Source organism: Parasteatoda tepidariorum, chromosome 1, assembly GCF_043381705.1.
Source record: "Parasteatoda tepidariorum isolate YZ-2023 chromosome 1, CAS_Ptep_4.0, whole genome shotgun sequence".
In the NCBI taxonomy this organism is placed as follows: domain Eukaryota; kingdom Metazoa; phylum Arthropoda; class Arachnida; order Araneae; family Theridiidae; genus Parasteatoda; species Parasteatoda tepidariorum.
The window spans coordinates 82,805,094-82,823,645 of record NC_092204.1 but is presented as its reverse complement, the minus strand read 5'-3'; the positions used below and the strand labels follow the sequence as shown (position 1 = coordinate 82,823,645).

At 27.9% G+C, this 18,552-nt stretch overlaps 1 long non-coding RNA gene across 2 annotated transcripts; it reads left to right on the top strand.

Moving 5' to 3' along the window:
- The first annotated feature begins 3,719 nt into the window (after positions 1-3,719).
- Positions 3,720-18,022, top strand: LOC107440112 (uncharacterized). 2 transcript variants are annotated; one of them, XR_006224685.2, is made up of 3 exons: positions 3,720-3,790; positions 16,194-16,260; positions 17,588-18,022. It is a non-coding gene; the product is annotated as an uncharacterized lncRNA (long non-coding RNA). The 2 variants fall into 2 exon arrangements; XR_006224684.2 differs by lacking the exon at positions 3,720-3,790 and adding an exon at positions 3,799-3,888.
- Positions 18,023-18,552: the final 530 nt, after the last annotated feature.

Below are 18,552 nucleotides of genomic sequence, written 5' to 3'. Positions count from 1 at the left end.
ATATATATATATTTGTTTATTTTACAGTGACTAATGCTGAACTTTTGTGCAAAATTCATTTTTCAAATGTTTCTAATTGAAAATTTTTGAATGATTTTTAAGCTTGTGCCCAAAATTACTTTTTTTTAGTTGCTGTCCAAATTTCAGGATCATAGTAGTATTGCGTTATAATTATTGGAGTTATAATAGATTCGACATAGCGTTTCAGGACAAAGAACAGAAAAAATATTGAGAAATCGTAATAAAAAAGTTGAATAAGAAAATCTGTCAAAATATTGTTTTTATTTTTATTTAAGTAAATGTGAAGTCTGGAAAATGCGAGTTAAATTGAAGTATTGTTGAATTTAGTTCATTGTTTCATTTTATTTATATATTGCGTTTTATAATGAAAAAAGAACATCATCTACATGATAGCCAATCTATGTCAAAACATCTGACATATTCACGACTGTAAAATCCCATGGCCAACTTACACAGTTATGTCAATGTGTACTGTTTTTATAAACGAAAATAAACATTTTAAACTAATTAAAATACACAACTCTAACATTTATTCAGCAGATTTATTTCTGATAATTTTCTTTTTTACTTATTGCATTCAAAAGATGAAAATTCATTGTACCGACGACATGTTTAATTTATAGTATTGAAAATCAGTAATATTGATGAAACATGTTCTAAAATATTTTTATTTTTCTAAACAAACAGACGCCAAGCATGTATAATATTTGTTTCCTCAAAAGAATTATACTAAAATATCTTTCAAAATAAATCGTGTATACACTTCTCAAATAATAAAGCAATTTTAATAATAAGTTTTATTAGTCGAATATAAAATATTATATTATCGTGTAAAATGTTATTCTTTCAGTTTTCTAGAAAAATAAAATTATAATGCATATTTTTTTAAAATCAAAATAAGCCTTTTTTAAAAATACAATAAATTTTGAATTAGTTACTTAATTAGATTAAAATGTATGCATACAAATTTTATCCATTAAAAAGTAATTAAATTAAAACTAATACTAATCCACAGAAAACGATGGTGAAACACGCAATCATTGGTACTTCAAAATGCACGCTACAATTCTTGTATTTTATGGTTTTTATTAATGGAAGATTTAATCTAAATTGGAATTTTTAAAATTGCAAAATATAGCTCTTACTTAAAATACGTTCTTAAATAGTTGAGTCAGTTTTAAATCAACATGGATAACTTTATAAGCTAAACGGTTTTAAAAATTTTCCTCAGTAACTGAATAATCTGTTTAAATAATTAAAATGAAGGAATATGAGAATAATAATGTTAGAAACGTTTACATATAAGATGAATATTTTGAAAAAATTTCAAGGTAATCTAGTAAGGTCTTTAATTAAATAATAAATAAATGATTAATACGTTTATATAAACGCTGAATATTTTTAAGAACTTTCGCGGTAATTGAATAAAATCTGTAAATAAAATAATTAATGAATAACTGATATAAGTAATGTTTGTATACAAGGTGAACATTTTGTAAATTTTTCGTAGTAATTGAATATGATCTATAAATAGTTAAATAATAAATGAATAATTAATATGCGTAACCTTCATAAATGAGCTGAATGTTTTGAAAAACTTTCACTGTAATTGAATAATGTTGATAAATAAATAGTGGAATATTTTCACAAAATAGGGTTGTGTGGAGCTTACGTATCTTTTCAAATGATTTAATATTTCTTATTTCGGGTATACATATTTTTTAAATTTGCGTCAATATATTTTCGTATTCTTGTGAAACGACTAAAGCTCACTGTAGGCGAAAATATTTGTTTCGTGGATTTTTAATCTCTAATGCAACTTCTATTTTAATTTTCTGATTTCGCCAGTTCATTGTTTAATTTATAGAAAAAAATTAAGAAGAAAAACAATTGTTGCATGATTTTCTTTTTAATATTATTGTTTAAATTTATGTGAGATGCAACCCAATAAATCATTCAGTAACTTTAGTAATTTGGTTGTTTTACCATATTATTTAAACCTTAGCCTGGTTGGCTTAAAATGTTTAAAAAAGTTTCATTTTGAGATCATTTAACTAATAACAAAATTTTCCGATTAACTAATCAAAATCTCGTTAATTTTTAATAATTGTATTTCAAGAAAATTAGTTAAGGTAGAAGGTTTATCAACTTTTTACAAAAATATTTGTTTATTTAATTATTATTATTTTTTAATTTTCAATTTGACGCTATTTCATACTTTATAATGATTGTTATCTGTTTATCTGAGTCCTTAAGTAAATCGTGATCTCACATATTTTCATCAATTGCGGATAGCACTGGGTCATAGATTGCGTTTCAGGATCTGGTTAAGGCCATAATTTCGAGTCATACTACGTAATACAAGAAGTAGACATGTAATTACCACAATAATCCAATCCTCATACTCTGCTTTCTTTCATGTAAAAATATGATTAAATAATAATAAAAAAATACACAGTTAAAATTACTTTCAGAAACTCAATTTAATTGTACAAAAGATGCTAATATTATTAACCACTTCCCAAAGATAGCAGAAAATTGGCCTTGAGACAAAAGATTAGTTTCAAAATAAATATTATAAAATAAACATTATTAAATAAATATTATTGAAGTATTAATAAATATTAACAAATATTTAATGTTACGTATAGTTCCACTAAAATTTAGTTTGTTAAAATAACGGGGATATTTTCGTATCATGATCTGCCACGCCAGCTACGATCGTTAAGGCGCCAAATTAATTTTAATTAGGAAAAATTAAAAAAAAAAAAGAAGAAAAAAAAACGTAGAGGTTTGCCCGGGGGTGGCTATGAGTTATACCCTTCGAGTTATTCTCTTTCTGTGATGTTTTTTTTTTTAGTTTCTCTTTTTAGTTCTTTTTTTAGTTGTTTTAGTTGCACAGAAGTTGGCAAGACTTGGTGATTATTTTGCCACAGATCACTATACGGATATCTTCCCGAAATAGGAACAAAGGAATAAACAAATGGAAAACTAGAACTGAGTGAATAGTAATATGGCAGTTAGAAAAGATATATGAAATGAAAATGTTCATTTTCTTGTTTTACTATCCATTTACCTCTTAAGTCTATTTAACCCTTTGCTTACGGTATATTATGTTGCACTATCACATGTGGTCCACATGTTGTACCAGCCATAAGAAAAATTTTAATAGTATTACGGACAATGGAATGGTCCGCTAAAAGAAATAAAATTTTTTTAAAAGAAAAAACAATGTTTTATTTCTCTGTTCAAATCAGCATTTTTTATTGTACTTAACGGCTTAATGACACGGAAGGTAAATAAAAATAATAAAATTACATATATTGAATTAGCTAAAACCTACAAAATATGTTTTCAAAACCCTTTCTACAAAATGCTTTTGTATTCGAAAAGTTATGATAATCTGTTATTTATTAAACTTTAAAATGAAGTATAAGTGAAAGACAATTACTTCCAATATATATTAATAAACAATGAAAAAAGTTTTAAATACTTAAATATCACAAATATTTCGAGCCTAATTTTTTTTTAATAAAGAACTTTTATTATTCTTGCTATAAAAAATGAGATTTCCGGAAACTCCGCAAAAATGATTACTCAAATGCTTTTTTCTAAGAAAATGAATTATGCTAATATTATACCACTTTATTCTGGAATCCAATCATAGGCTATAAAAAAACCTATTTGCATAGGATTCTTAGAATTATTCTGGTATCTATAAATACAAGAAGCTCATAAAATAATCATTTCTGAGAATCAAGTTTGGGCTGTAAGTATTAAAACGAATTTTGGCTTTTAAAATATTTTATCATTTATCAATTAGTAATAATAAATTCATGTTTTATGCAGTTATTGGAGATCAGAGAAGTAAGATTTAAAATTTGATACGATTAAAGTTATAATTTGTTTTCTCGCATTTATGACTTAAGATATTTAATTCATAGTTTTGCGGTTTTCCATTTTGGTATACAAACTAATTTAAAACTCGTACCTGCGACATTTGACTTTTTTTTCGAAAGATTGAGTTTCCCTTTTGTCGAGTCGCATAGTAGACTAATCGAACATCACGAAGTCAAGCATCACTGTCTGAGGTCAGTAAGAGGGTTGGTGATCACTTTGATCAGCCAGCGTAAGGACCGAAGGTGCGCGTTATCGATCCTCTGTAAAATGTTCTACCGTAAAGTGCTCGACTTCGTGGTCAGGTTGTCGGGCTACCAAAACGGAGGAGCCGTGCCCCCTACAGAGAATCGAAATTGTGATGGCATGCCTTCGGATCATCACAGGGATGTTTCCCTGACCATCGCCGATAGCGCATTGTGCAACTCTAGTGCAACGTAAATTATGTACGTACCTACCTATCCTTCTATCGAATATTACTTCTACTTCGATTTTTGGGATTTTAGTATAGTATCTTCATATGACCTTGCTCTTATTTCTTGTTTATTATTCTTTCTCGGGCATATATATTCCAGCAGAATATAGATATGAATTATTATTGCGTTTTTTTGCCATCGATCGTAGAAATGCTCCTGTACTGATTGCATGGTGATATTCCTAAATTAAGTTGCATGTTATCAGTGCTATATATATATATATCAAAAAAGATATTAAAAATATGTTTTTGATGCTTCTAACATTCCACAGCTTATATTACTAAAGAGTTTTAAATCCATTAAAAGTAAACTTTAAATGAAAACTAATATCATAAAAATGGTTAATTCAAATATATAACTCAATGTATTTTCATATCTTTTTATAACTATTTCATTAAACTCATTCGTTCATTTGATTTGTGGAAGATGGAATTTGGTTAAAACTTCACTGAGAAAATTTGCGCGGTTGCATTGGACAGAAAGTAATATTTTGAGACAAATTCATGAATTAAAGTCCCTTTTTTTAAAATCGTTAAAATTTGATACATTTTTGAGATATCTTCAAATAATGTTCTGAATTCTATTGGAGTTTTATTTTTAAATATTTTATCTTTAAAGTTATTTAAATTTTTTGAAATTCGCAGTCACAGTTTTTTTTCCTCACGCTTGTTCAGTTTAGTAAGTACATTTTCAGTTAAGATTTTCTTTTACTTTTAGGTTATTTTTTATTTAAATTTTTATGTCAAAAGAACGATTTTATTCTGGATTTATTAAGCAAACAAAATAATTTTTATGGATTCATAAAAAAAGTAGTAGTTTTTTTAAAAATAATTTCTTGATTTTTATTTTATTTCTCAGATCACATTAAAAACAGTTTGAAAGGACAAATTATAAATGTCAGACTAAATACACAAAAAATATTAAATATTTTTGATTACATTAAATAAGTTTTTTCACTGAAAAATAGCTTTATTAACATTAAAATGTTAAAAGTATTTTATAATCTATTGTATCAGTGGGGATACCACACTTAATGCTCATTATTTAGATTGAAAATATAATTTAGAATATAGTACGTAAATAAACAATAAACTGATACCTGCAAGTGAAGTCAGTGTGTGTGTGTATCTATCCCGATTGACTGTTGAAACGTGGCATTTGTTTATGTTAGCAACTGTTCTTTCGATCTTATTTCGGACAACCCTAGTCTGTAAAATATGAATTCTCATAAGTAACACATTCTATATTCTTTCACAAGGAAAGATTTGATTAATTTCTTATTTAACACAAAGACAGGCATGAAGCCATGTAGAACATTATAACGAATTAATTATCCAACGAAGTTTGCCAGATACACAAGACAAGAATAATTACTGTTACAATAAAATAGATAAACATATAATGAATCTAGGTTAAAAAAAGGCGTAGACAAGAAAGAATTACATTTTAACAAATTCAATATCCAATACGGTGTTGGATTTAATTAAGTTCACGTTAATTAACAAACTTATGTTGGGAAACTTAGCTTGACCTTATAGACAGCAATGTCCAGAATATTAACTTGTGATTCTTTTCTGAATAACCAGCTGGTGCTGAGATCATAGGTCAAGTGTCTGTGTATTAGCGATCTTCTTCTTGAGTTGCAAGCACCCAATTATACGAGGTGTTTTTTTAAAATTTCGCGTAACACCCTCACGCAAAACATTTTACACTACATTAATCGTGATTTTTTTTGAAAAAAATCTTACATTGTTTAAACGTTATGTAGTAATAAAAAATAAATAATGGGTTTACATTAAATTTTTTCAGGCACATTTGAAAAATTTATTATCTAAGCAATTTACAAGGCGAGTAACATTAAATTAATGTATGTACGGAATCAAACTTTTCAAGTAATCTTATGATATTTTAACACACTAAAGACAGATATAATGTGAGACTAAAGTGTTCAGAATCTGTTTTGGAAAGTAACTACAAGAAGTAATTTAATTAATTTGTTTCAAGTATTTACTTTAGTTCTGAATCATGAATCATCTATTTCCTTATCGAAGTTTAAACTGAAACATCGTTAAATAAGTTCTTATGAGATTTATTAAAGATTTAAGTAGAAGGCAATTCATCATATATAGTGAAAGGTTGGAAATACAATGTACTAATTCATTTCCTTATTATCATTGTTTCGGAAAGAGAGGTAAAAAAAACAGCAATAAAAGAGCTATAAATAGTGTAAATTCCGAGTAATTCTTGAAAATCTTATGTTTATCTCAATCAGAACCTGCAGAGTTATTTCCGTATGCTATTTATTCCTTATTAATTGGCTCTGAGATGAACTCAAATGATAAATATTTCCATTTGCAAAAGGCAATAATCGTAGACGCTATAAAAAACAAAAACAAAAATGAACATTTTACAGAATATTTAAAGTTAAAAAAAATATTTTCGATGCATAATTTTTTCTTCCATAAAAATCCTTCATTAATAACAGCGCAAGTTACAAGAAAAGAGTTGTTATGAAACTTAAGAGAATCCGGTGTTTCATTGAATTGTAAAGTTTTAATGATGAAGCAGGATTTATCACCGTCTTTAAGATTCGAAAAGCCTTTCGATATTTCCTCGCTAAGCTGTACAAACTTAAAACAATCATTTAAAAAAAAATTACCATTAGTGTTTTTCTCCACAGTTAAAATTTACTCAGAAATGAAATAACAATATAGTAATTGAGGACAAAAATGAGCAATAAATAATGGATGTTTTGGGGATTTGTAATTCGAAGGAGTACTTCTGAATCAGGTGTACCATTGTTTTGAGAGTCGAACGAAATTCAAATAACTTTGCGGTGTTGAAACCTATTTCAATCGACTATATTCTTCACACTTGATATTTTTAAAGAACATTGCTGTTTTTAATTCTGCATTTTGAAACTATTAACCTCATTGAATATTTTTTTATTAATTTCTTTTCTGGTCAACCTTTAATATACATTAAATAAGTGGAAATCAATTTTGTTACTTTTTAGAAATGTTTTAAATGCATTTTAGTTAATGCAGCAGAGATGTATGTATACGTATACATATAAACACTCTAATACTAGAACATATTGAAATATTATGATTTGTCTTTTTATCAATGTTTGCTAAAATGGCAACACCCTGGTCACAACTTTTTCAGCCCATGTGAAGGCAAAAAGCTTAACTACTAGCTGGAATGATGAGTTTATCGTTTTCTTTAATTATTTTTCTATCGAATTTAGGAAGTTTTTGCAATCGTTTGGATATTTTAGTTCTATGAAATGCTTAGATGTCAATTCTTTAAGGATGTGGTGTGTTAATGAAGACAAATGTACATTTTGTTGAGTAAATTACGATTTACTATAAATATTTTAATTTCCTACCATTTTTCTTGTTTTAGAATTTAATATAATGTTTAATAAAACACATATTATAAAAATGCCAAGAGCCATTACTCCTTTTAAACTAAGGAGTAAATTCCAAGAATGTTATTAATGTAGATTTTTATTTATTTTCTCTGTTTATAGAAGAATTTATTATATGACAAAATAACACAAATATAAGTAAATAAAAATGTGACAGAAACCCTTTCACATTTAATGTAACTAAAATTTAAAATAAACGATTTTTAACTGATTAGAAAATTTTATATTTCTTCATAAATGCTCGATATGAAATAATTTTGAAATACTAACATAAGTTCACACATTCCTATCTTTATTCAACAATTTTTGTTGGAATGAAGCAGAAAAAAAGCTTAACTTTAGAACTAATCATACTCAGAGAAGTACATGCTATTCCGTCATCTTATAAACATAATCATCGTTCTTGATGTAATGATATAATCCATTAAGTTCCCACTCTAAGGCTAGAGTATACAAAAAGACGACGAGTTTTTTTTTCTTATCAACAGTCTGGCCAATGGCAACAGTCTGGCCCAAAGGATTGTCACGCCTCCGCCACGCTATAGCAAAAAGCTTAACTATCCCTCAGATTGATCAATTAATGAGTTTATCGTCTTTTAATTATTTTTAATTGAATTTTTAAAGTTCAATTTAATTTAAATATTTTAATTTATCACCATTTTTCTTGTTTTTAAATTTATTTCAATGTTGAAAATACATATTTATGCGAATGACATGTACCATTACACCTTTTAAACTAAATAAATTGCGAAATGTAATGTATGAAAATGTAAATGTAATGTAAATGAAACGTATTAGTGTAAATTTTTTTATTTTTTCCGTTTATAATAGATATTATTATTTGAGACATTGAAATAAACAACAGTAAATAAAAATATGCCGGGAATATTTTTTACGTTTCATGGAACTAAAATGTAAAATAAAAGATTTGGTATTAATTAGAAAATAATATGTTTCTAGATAAATGCTCAGTATGAAAAAGTTTCGAAACAGTAACATAAATTCACGCGATTTTGTCTTAATTAATTAATAATTTTGATAAATTATTAATTAAATAATTTTGATTGAAATAGAACATAAAAACTCAAAACAATAAATGACGAAGAAATTTTATTCATTAATGCTACAAATATAATTGTAGAGGAGTAAATAAAAATATGACAAAGACACTACATAATATACTGTCCTAGAGTATAGGCTTTTCAAGCATACTGAATCAACTAACCGTCTCCGTTAAGTGCTGCTAGAGAGAGCTGTAGGCAGTTGAGTCAGGAGAAACTTTAAGAAACGTGTTGGGATGACGTCAGAGAGGATCATCTTTAAGTCTTATGGCTCATGATATAATCCTTTAGAAATAAATAAAAGCACAGAGACACTAAAGTATAACATGTCAATAATATAAATCTACTGTATCAACTCACCATTTGTTTTAAGTAAGAGGACGCAGTAAGAGGTAAGTAAGTTTTAGTAAGAATACGCTGGGCCCCTATGGATAGGAGAAACTTTAAAAAGCGTCTTGATGACGTCAGAATCGATTGTCCTTAAGTCAAAGAATATACATACTCCTTTCTACATGCTTTGTTTAAGTATCAAAGTTCATGGTTCATGCATTTTCTGAACTAATTTACGAATAAATTAGCTCTGCTAATATTATTCCGTGTATTTAAGAGTATTACTAGAGAGAAATATAGTTAAGCTATAGTACGATATTGATACTAAGACATAGCTATAGCACGTAAGATAAAGCTAATTTTTATATATAAAAACACAAGAGGGACTAGTGCGCTGAATATGCATCATTCTTTAATAGATTTACGGTAAATTGTCAATCAAAAATTGCTGTTTCTCAGTGCAAATAGGCATTAAAAAAGAATTCCAGGAGAATTCAATGAGGAAAAAGTATTATCTTAAATTGCTATAAGAGCTGGTGGTTTATGCGTGGTTGGAACAGAAAGACATGAAAGCAGGAGAATAGATGATCAATTACGTGGACGTTCTGGTCGTCAGAGGGATCCGGGTTTTTCTAAGTTCTTTTTATCTCTTGAAGTTGACCTAATGAAAATATATTTTGTTATAAAGAAAAAGCCTCAAATGTTTTTTAAAATTTATTCATAGAATTATCCCATCTCATAAAGTGTTAATAATAATATTTGAACCTAGTATAATCAGTCAATGCTTCTCCTGTTGTAATTCTACAAAGCTTTTATTACTTGTAAAAAAATTATCTCATAGGTGATAATTATTCCTAAAACTGTTAAAAGAAGTTTTCTATCCAGCGTAAACATTCCCATGGGAACAAAAGTTACATATTGTACATATCGATCGAAAGCTGAATATGTATATTGGAAATAATTTAGTTTATAAGGATCCGCCAACAGATTAGCATTAGTTTCAGTTTGAACTGTTAAGATATCCTTTGTTTTTAGTATTTCTTCAGCAACTAATGTAGAGGTATTAACCAATAATATAAGTTCATAGACGCAAACACCGCATATACTCAAGTTCATAGCTGTATGAAATATTTTAGATGAATGTGGAACTAAAATCCAACTGAGAGTATAACATAAGTTGATTGTCCAAAATGCAAAAAGAAAAAATACCAGCGGGGACAAGATTTGATACATTTCTTTGCATTTTCGAGTTATTTTAGAAAATGTTGCTTTTATTTCAAGTAAAACTTGACGAGTTATTTCCGTATGCAATTTATTCTTTAGTAACTGGTTTTGAGATTGTAGCAAACGATGTATTTCCATTTGAGAAAGACAACAAATGGCAGACGATATCGCTGTTAAAAAAAAGAAGTGAAGCAACACTGAATAGTATAGTACATTTACAATCATTTTTGATACACGATGATCAAGTAAATAATTCAACAATTTAATCTCAAAATTTGCCACATAACTTTCTTTTTCTTTTATAATGCATTCTATAACAAAACAAGTTACCGGAAAAAGAGTTATTACGAATATAAGTAGAATTTGGTATTTCGCTGTGTTGTAATTTTTTAAAGATGTTGCAGTATTTATTAGAGAATTTATTTGTTTGATTTGATTGAAAATGTTTTGAATGGTTTTTCTCAAAGTTAAACTAATGCATATACAAAGCAATAAATCTAAGCCGAAAAAAATACCACAAGCGTTTTTTTCTTGAAAAGTGAGCAGACATGAAGCAATTGTATTGCAAATAGGGGGTATAATGAACAAACAATAGTGGATATTTCTCAGACTTGTCTTAATTAGTGGCAGAATAACTGAATTAGAAGATGTATCATTTCGTATAGGATCGTAATAAATTCCAATAACTTTTGCAGTGTTAAAAATCCATATCCATCGAATATGGTCTTTGTTTTTAATGTTGAATTTCAACATTTCTCTTTCTAAATTTTGCTGATCTTTTGCTAAAAGTAAATTCTTTGAATATCTTTTTTAAATAATCTCTTTTAGGAAGAAATTCTTATGTTTATTAACTCATTGGAAAGCGAATACTGTAAATATCAGAAATTTTTTGAAGAGAGTTAATAAATTTTTCTATTAATTTTCAGAAAAGTGGTAGTGTTGGTATTATTTAGAATTCTTGTTTCTATTTCTGAGACAAAACTAATGTTTATAGGATTTGGACGAGCACAAAATATGCTCTTTTCTTTGATATAGTTACTATAAATAACTCATCCTTCAAATATTGTTGTTTTCTTACTTCACAGAGACAAAGTAAAGAAAACTGAGACTAAATCAACATAGAAAATATATAAGTTTTCTAAAAAAAAAAAAGAAACAAATCCTATTGCTTCAATTCTATCTACAATAGAAAAATCAAAGTCCTCAATATTGATCAATAACTTTTTTATGATTGAAGTTAATAACATTCATAATGTCCCAATCATAACGTGACAACCTGTCACAATTTTATAACATTTCCTTGATGTAAACAAACTCTGAAATGTAACACCTGAAACATGCAATTTACCTTGAAAATGATTAATTTTGTTTAAATTTATTTAGATGTTGCTTTACAAGTTGAAAAAATAACATCAGCTCTTTGGAGAGAGTGCTAATGTACATTAAAACGTTTGCCAAACTCACAACAACAGTGGAAAATATCATCGCCAACTCGCAATCAAGAATGATAATAATTCGCAAGGCTAATTCGCAATGATAATAATTCGCAAGGTTTGACTAAAATAAATATATTTCACTGATTTAAGGACGAAAATCAAACATTTGAACAGCTGTTTTAATTTTGATAAATTTCTTTTCCTTTTATGGCATTGAAAATATTATTTATTGAAGTGTTTATTTTACTGTACTAAAAATCAGCGTGATGAAACATGCTTGAAAATGGTCTTATTTTTCCAGATGACTCAAACATATCTTAAAATTGAAAAAAATATTTGACCATGCGAAAGAATTAAGTAAAACATCGTCTAAAATAAATTATGTATATATTTCAAAATAATAAATNGTTTCTATTTCTGAGACAAAACTAATGTTTATAGGATTTGGACGAGCACAAAATTTGCTCTTTTCTGTGATATAGTTACTATAAATAACTCATCCTTCAAATATTGTTGTTTTCTTATTTCACAGAGACAAAGTAAAGAAAACTGAGACTAAATCAACATAGAAAATATATAAGTTTTCTAAAAAAAAAAAAAACAAAAAAACAAAACAGATCCTATTGTTTCAATTCTATCTACAATAGAAAAGTCAAAGTCCTCAATATTGATCAATAACTTTTTTATGATTGAAGTTAATAACATTCATAATATCCCAATCATAACGTGACAACCTGTCACAATTTTATAACATTTCCTTGATGTAAACAAACTCTAAAATGTAACACCTGAAGCATGCAATTTACCTTGAAAATGATTAATTTTGTTTAAATTTATTTAGATATTGCGTTACAAGTTGAAAAAATAACATCAGCTCTTTGGAGAGAGAGCTAATGTACATTAAAACGTTTGCCAAACTCACAACAACAGTGGAAAATTACATCGCCAACTCGCAATCAAGAATGATAATAATTCGCAAGGCTAATTCGCAATGATAATAATTCGCAAGGTTTGACTAAAATAAATATATTTCACTGATTTAAGGACGAAAATCAAACATTTGAACAGCTGTTTTAATTTTGATAAATTTCTTTTCCTTTTATGGCATTGAAAATATTATTTATTGAAGTGTTTATTTTACTGTACTAAAAATCAGCGTGATGAAACATGCTTGAAAATGGTCTTATTTTTCCAGATGACTCAAACATATCTTAAAATTGAAAAAAATATTTGACCATGCGAAAGAATTAAGTAAAACATCGTCTAAAATAAATTATGTATATATTTCAAAATAATAAATTAGATTATTGTACTTCAGTCGAAGTAAAATATATTATATTATTGAGTAAAATGTTGTGTTTACAAAAGCAATGAAATCACAATTTATTTATTAAATTAACTAAGTCTTCATTAAAATTTTCCGCAGAGGACCACATGAACGATGGTTTATCATGTGATCATTGCTACTATGTGATCATTGCATAAACATTGCTACTACGTAATAAAGCCACAACTCCTAGAACAAACTTAATTACGAACTGAATCATGATCCAAATAGCAAAATAGATTATTTTTAATATATATCCTTAAATAGTTGAATCAATTTAAAATCAATATGAATAACGTCTATATCTAACCTGAATGTTCTTAAAAGCTTTCACTGTAATTGAAAAGTGTAGATCAATAAATAATAAAGAATTTCGTATATAGGAAACAGAAGGACATTAAAGAATTACTTTTCAAATACTTTTTTACTTTTGTTAAATATACTTTTAAGCTTATGACACTAGATTTTATAGCTCTTGTGAAACGACTTATAATTTTTTAAATGTCGAAAAAATGATCGTAGATGCCACTGCCTCAATTTTTGATTTTGTTTATTGTCTGCTTTTAAGTAAATAAAAAGTAAATAAATTATTTAAAGTGAATAAATTATTTAAAATAAAGAAATTATTTTAAGTAAATAAATAAAATAAATAAATAAATAAAAAAGTATATAAGTATATAAATAATGCAAGCCTCATTTTTTCCGATTAATTTTTAAAATTAATAAGAAATGGATCAACACTTAATAAAAATTTTCAGTTTTAAATTAAGTCATTTAGTTGTTTCATCATAGAGTATTACTAGAGAGAAATATAGTTAAGCTATAGTNTAGGTAATTTTGAGTTTGGCCGTCGATCGCAGTAAAATTCGGAGTTTTTCAAATCAATTCCGGAGGGCGGGAGAATAACTCAAAATTCGGGAGACTCCCGCAAAATGCGGGAGAGTTGGCACGTCTGAATATATTAATTACTACTTATTTTTAAAAGTTTGCAGAAATAATATAATTTTTATATATTTATGTAATTTATGTATTATAACTCTAAAATATTATAAATTTTTAAAAAAATGTTTAAAATAATTATATTAAATATCTTTCTTAAATTAATCTTTATAAAATTTGATTTTGAACTCACATATTTTTATCTTAGATGAAAACAAAAATTTACCGATGTTAAGGATTTTATTGTTGAGAAAAATAATTGGATATTTAAATTTTTTTATTTTAGTTATTATCAGCATATTCCCAATTTATTGCATTTTTGTTTCATTCTTTACTTTCTTATACACCCATTTTGCCTGTACTCGATCTGTTGTCTGTATTATAGATTTCCCCCTTTTTTGTCAATTTTTCCACGTTGCTGCAATTTGGTTGATTTTGTAATATTCTAATATCTTTCTTCACATTGTCTTTTTACACTGATTAAGAAGAATTTCTTTCATATATAATTTCGAATCAACTATCGCTCAAGATACAATGCTAGAAATTTCTCTGAAAAAATGTTTAAATAGCAATTTAATTAATTTTTATTTTACCATATTTAAATAAAAAAGTCTAAATAATCATAAATAAGATGGTAATTAAACTGGTAGTTTTGAAAAAAAAAACTCGTTTACTAACTGCTTTTACCCAATACGGTTAAACAACTAAAATTATATCGCATCAACTAAGCCCACCAAATGAAGCCATTTAGTTCCTTGCAACTGCGTACGCATGATCGAGAGGGCTAAGTTCTCAGTTTCACGACCAACAGAACTGGGGTTCGAATCCCAGCGTTGACACCACCATTATTTCCTTCATTCTCTTAAACACGCGGCGGATTTCTAATCTCCTGAGCTCTCCAATGCCTATTGCCTAGCGAAAAGCCCAGCTCCTATGTCTGGTTAAATTTCGTTTATAATGTTTCGAAGTGTTGCTTGCTGTAAATGGTTAAAAAACCGTACAGTTCTATATTCATGGTCTTATAACCATAAAAGTTGCAAACAAGCTCAAAACCGTAAATATAAAAATGTTCTTCACCGTAAACTTTACGGTTATTCGGATGGACAGACTGCTGTCGGTTATATTACTATAATTTCAGAATGAAAGTTTAAGTAATAGAAAATTCTTCTAGTTCATGATTGCTTTCATTCCATCAAAAAAATAATTTTTCTAGTCTTTGAATATACATTATGTTTACTAATTTTTATTTCCATAAAATCACGCTCACTCGTTGACTTTGTTCAAAGATCACTACCATGATCTACCTCCGTTCAAGCATTTTGTCGTTAAAATATTTGATTCCGCAAAAATGTTGTCTCTTATAAGATAGAAATTAAATCTATGAAAGTCAATCAACAGTTTCTTAAACGTATTAACAAAGGAAAAAATACTGTGCATTTTTTAATTTAAATTTTTAGTAAGTGTTTAGTAAAAAAAATAAATGAACGAAATTAAAAGAAAAAAATATCATATTATCACAAACGCAATAACTGTTATTAAGGCTGTTAGTTTGGTACGAAATGTCAGATGACTTGGTTACAGTTAAATTAGTTGAAAAGCTGTCTAATTTGGTATTTACAGGCTGAAATTACGATTCTAATTTACATAACATTTTAAATTTCAACTTGATTAGAAAGTAGAATTTTCGAGCATTCTTTTGCTTTAAGACCGTGTCAGCATCTTGAACGGATATATTCGTTGACTAAGCCACTTCTATTTCTGCATGGCACAATCCAGTTTTTAAGTAAATGAAAAATTTTCTTTCGCAGTTTTTCGTACAATTTAATTAATCAGATTTTTTAAGTAATGCAATGGAGGAAAGCTGATTTATTCTCCCGAAAACTCAACTAAGAAGTGAAGTATATTCACTTAGAGGCATACATAGTGTATTCAATAGTATATTCACTTGTATTTTTTGCATTTTATTTGCTGTTTTGTTTTGCATTTTGGAGTTCTAGATACTCTTCTGTGAGTGTTTAATGAAAATATTCATTTTTTCATACATTTCAGGAACTTCAGGATATATTTCTTTTATACCATCTGAAGCATTGAACACTTGGAAGCCAGTTCTTAAACGGTAAATCTATTTTCTACAATTTTTCTATTAAAACATTTTTTGTTGGACATTGTTTTAATTTAAATCAAATGTATTTGTCATACGAAAGTAATATAGTCTCGGATAGCCTGGTTGTTAGGATGTTCGGCCCATGTCCAAGAGGTCGTTAGTTCGATCTCCGTTGGTTGAAAACTCCTACTGTTGTAAATAGTGACTGGTGCACATTAAATATGTCAGGTCACAATGTACTCCATTCTACCATAACAAATCATCGTACTGAATTGGAGATTAATCGTTCTCTGTTTCAGGTCAAAATTACGATCTGTTGATGAATGAATGGATGTATGAATGGGTCCGCCATATAAAAGAGCAGGTCATGTGTGTGACTGCAGTCGTATTCGTGGCCATAAATGGCACCACCGAAAAACATGAAACGCACCCTCTGCCTTAAATTCGCTTGGTTTTACCAAGCAGGCTTGATGGTATTGGCACGTTGCATTACAAATCAACAACAGCAACTGCAAATAATTTAAGAACGCGTTGTCATAGATAGTTTTCTGAAAACGTGTATATTTATTTACAAACATGGTAATTAAATGTATTTGTAATAAATTTACAATATTAAACTATAGAAAAGATTGTTGAGATAATTTTTATGATAAGATTGTTAAGATAACTTGATTTCCATAGAAGGGCGCTTAACCCGTTTGGTAAAAAATTATTGTCATTTTGTCACGCTTTGAATGAAATAAAAAGTTTTGTCCGTATAACAGCGTTGACGGTTCAATTAGAATTCTGTACCCGATTCGCATCGATCACAGTGCTGACCTAAAGTATCCTCAGTCAATGTTGGATGGATAATGGGTTACAATCCCCTTGCCGTTGGGTAAATCATTGGAAACTTCCGTGGTTTTCATCTCCACGTAACGCAAGTGCGAGTTAGTTCCATCAAAAAGTTTTCAACGAAGTCCAGTTTGTCCCACTGCTCAAGAATGGGACAAACTAGAGTTCTCTTGTTTTCTGGATTGGGTTCAAAATTGCAAGACTACGGAATTGAACATTGATAATCGTAAATTCAGATGTAAAAATGGGAAACAAAACATTGGAGTGAGAATTCTTAATATATAATAGTTCTTCTTAATATTATATAGTGATTACAACTTTTACACAATATTTTGAATCAGAAATTGGAAGTAGCTAGTTGATTTTTGAACCCAATCTCTATATCTAAAGAAACAACATACGATTTAGTATCTGTTATAAAACGATTTAGTATCTGTTATAAAATACCTGTTACAGATAATATTAGCCATCTCAAATTTTGTACTTCATATTATTCTTTTTTCAGATGTCTCATGTCAAGACGTCTCATGTCAAGACACCTAGTGAAGATGTCATAAATATGTTGGAGAAACATGCTGCGGGAATTACCAGGAATGAGTCTGAAAATGTTAGACTCATCGTCGTTCACAAGGAGCGAAATTCAGGGATGAATAGTTTTGATTGGGCTATCTTTCGATTAGTGAATTTTTTTACTCTAGTTGTTTTGCTGATGCTATTTTATCATTTATTAAGCAATCCAAAACGAGTATAAGTAAAGCAACTGTAAAAATGCTTGTACTCTACTCTGTAATATATTGTTTCGTGAGAAAAAATTACGTCTGTGAATTAAGTAAAAAAGTCATTAGATTTCAGAATGTTTTGTTCCCCTTACAAGGGTTGAAGAAATTTTGTGATGTTTCTGGAAAACAATAAAGGTAACCAATACTTTTTTTGAAATGTATTTGATTACATACGTATGTTTTATTGCCCATTTAGAAGTTTTTTTAAATGAAATATTATGCCTAATCTGCTACTTTCATTGTCAACTGCTGTGATATATGCGAGATTTAAAACAAGATAGTATGAAAGAGCCTTGCGGTCCTTAATTACCATACTTGAAAAAAAAAGAACATGCAACTAGATGAGTAATGAGTACTTCACAATAACTGATCAAACTTCGGTTTTAAAAGCAATCAATTTATTAGAACATTTAAATTTTAAAATACTTATAAACTAAATAAACAAAAAAAGCCAAAATTCATCAACTGTCATCTTTTTCCCTTGATCCGTTCTAAATATTATTTTCTCATTTTCCACGTGCAGTAAGAGAGTTCCTGTTCTAATGATTGCATCTTTATACAGCAATTGCAAATTTTAATAGTTTGAATAGTTGACTTCAAATATGCTAAGAAATTAGTGCTGCTTTTAAAATTAATTAAACTAACATTAAGGAATCTAAGTTTTCGACCGCTCCGCCGACTGAACGATTAG